Genomic DNA, 2445 nt, shown 5'->3' with positions numbered 1-2445 from the left:
AAAAAAAAAAAAATAAAATTTTTAGTCTAATTATGAAAAAAAAATGAAACTTGGCAAAAAGTTTGCTTTTGGGATAAGAACCAAGTACATAAAAAGTCTATAAAAAGAAGTTGGGTGGAAGGGTGTTTTTTCGCCGAAAAGAGGGATGCTGAATCTAATGACATACAAATAAAATCAATACGATTGCTCTAAGAAAAGTTATTTCCGATTAAAAACCAGGGTGCTTGTTTTTTTTACCTCAACAGGTAAAATATAACCGAAACCCATGTGAAGAACATGCTACACTGATAAAATTCGGGATGAAGGTTTCAGATAAAGCAGGGACAAAGGATTCATAAAGTTCTTAAAATTATTTTTATTGAAAGGGTGTTTTTTGATGGGTTAAGTTGTGTGTGAGGATTGAGGAAGGTATCATAACATCTTACTTAAATTTTATTAATTTTTAAAACTTGGTGTAAATGTTTTGGTTGGTATAAGAATTAAGAATCTATAAAGTGTACAAAATTATTTAGAGTGAAAGGGTGTTTTTTTTTTCAAGAAATGATGAAATTCGGAATAAGTACCACAAAAACTGGAAAAAAATTATTACACCAATGAAAATTGGTAAAAATGTTTCATTTATAACAGAAAGCAAGAACTCAAAAAGTCTATACAAATATTTTAGGTAAAAGGGTGTTTTTTTAGAAAATAGGGAAAAATCCGCGATAAGTCCAATAAAATCAATGGTATAAATGGAACCATTACGAAATTTATTAAATATGTTCTCTTTCCCATGGGAATTACGAATAATGTAAGTCTATAAAATTTTTTTATGTGAAAGGGTGTTTTTTTAGAAGTAAATAAAATATGGGTATATTTGGAAAAGTGTGTATTACTAGAGTAATATTAGTGGTACCCTATTGAAATTTAGCAATTATGTTACTTTTAAGATAAGAAACAATAATATAAAGTGTCTATAAAAATATCATTTTTATTAGGGTGTTTTTTTGAGTGAAAACAAAAATGATGGGTCACCCTAATGAAATTTGGTAAAAACATTGATTTTGGGATACAAAGCAAGAATAAAGAGTTTTCATAAAAAAAATTTGGTGAAAGGGTGTTTTTTTCGAAGATACAGTAAAATATGTAATTGGTCCCAAAAAGCGAATGATTCGCGTAAAACGTGTAAGAACTTATTTATAAATGTTTGATTTGTCATCAAAACCATAAATAAAATGAATCATTGGCTTTTTGGGACCAATTACAGATTTTACTGTATCTTCGAAAAAAACACCCTTCCACCCAATATTTAATTTTTATTTTTATGCCACAACTGGATGAAAAAAAAATGTTTCTTTTCATTTTATGCATAACTGCCAACAAAACGAATTAATATTCCAAAGCAAACAAAAATGGAAAAACAAAACAAAAAATCGAAAAATTAAACACAAAATAAAATACAAATATGCTATCGATATGACAGATTCAAATTTTAATTTAAATAAATGACAGTTTTTGTTTCATATTTCATAAATAATATCCCAGGGATATTTTTCAAACTTGAAGTTGGCCAACTTAAGATCTTCAACTGGACAGTTAAGAAAATAATTAGTGAATAAAAAGAAATTACAACTTGCGTTTCAATTCTCGAGTTAAAGTCAACTCTCAAGTTGGCAAACTAGAGAGTTTGCTTCAAGTTGAGCAATAGTGAACAAAAAATGGCCCTAAAGCTTAGTCTTTTCCTTAAGACTCTTCCTTTTCCTTATGAGCGACTTTCAAGGCCCGAAATTATCTACAGGCTACAGCTTCCTAATTTGATTAGCGTGTACAACAAACTAGACCCACCTAAGAATCTAAGTGAAGTGATATTTGTAGTTGAATTTTGGATTAATCTTTTTATTTTTTGTGTGCCGATGTTAAGCAAATTGGCAGATAATCTCCTTCAATTTGGTAGAACATGTCAACATAATTAAAAAAAAACATCCTAATTCACTTAGAGGACATTGATAAACCATACATTGTTAAACCGTTCGTTTCTTGAAGAGAATTTTACATCCTTATCTTGAAAAAAATCACTGTTTGCACCGCACAAACAAACATTATACACAATTGAAATCCCATATCGCATAGAAGTTCTATGGAATTCCAGTGAGTTCCTTGACAGCCGCCAAATGAACAAAGCTCCTCGTGTTTGTTTTCTTCCTTAATGACGACAATAATAATAATCATCTTTTTGCGCTCTTGCAAATGGTGGTTAACGCCAAAGTCTGTCCAACGAACATACCAGCACGCACCTTCTTCTGCCCGACATTTTTGTTCGCATATGAAAACACGGAAGAATTGTTTCTCCTCCATTGGAACCCATTTGGGACTTGAACACATTCTCTCTTTGTTCCTTGTGGATTAAGCAAAGCGAGGACAACAACTACTCGCACTTCTAAGATCATTGTCCACTTTGTATAATCT

Source organism: Episyrphus balteatus, chromosome 3 (genome assembly GCF_945859705.1).
Source record: "Episyrphus balteatus chromosome 3, idEpiBalt1.1, whole genome shotgun sequence".
In the NCBI taxonomy this organism is placed as follows: domain Eukaryota; kingdom Metazoa; phylum Arthropoda; class Insecta; order Diptera; family Syrphidae; genus Episyrphus; species Episyrphus balteatus.
Note: the sequence above shows the minus strand (reverse complement) of the source record.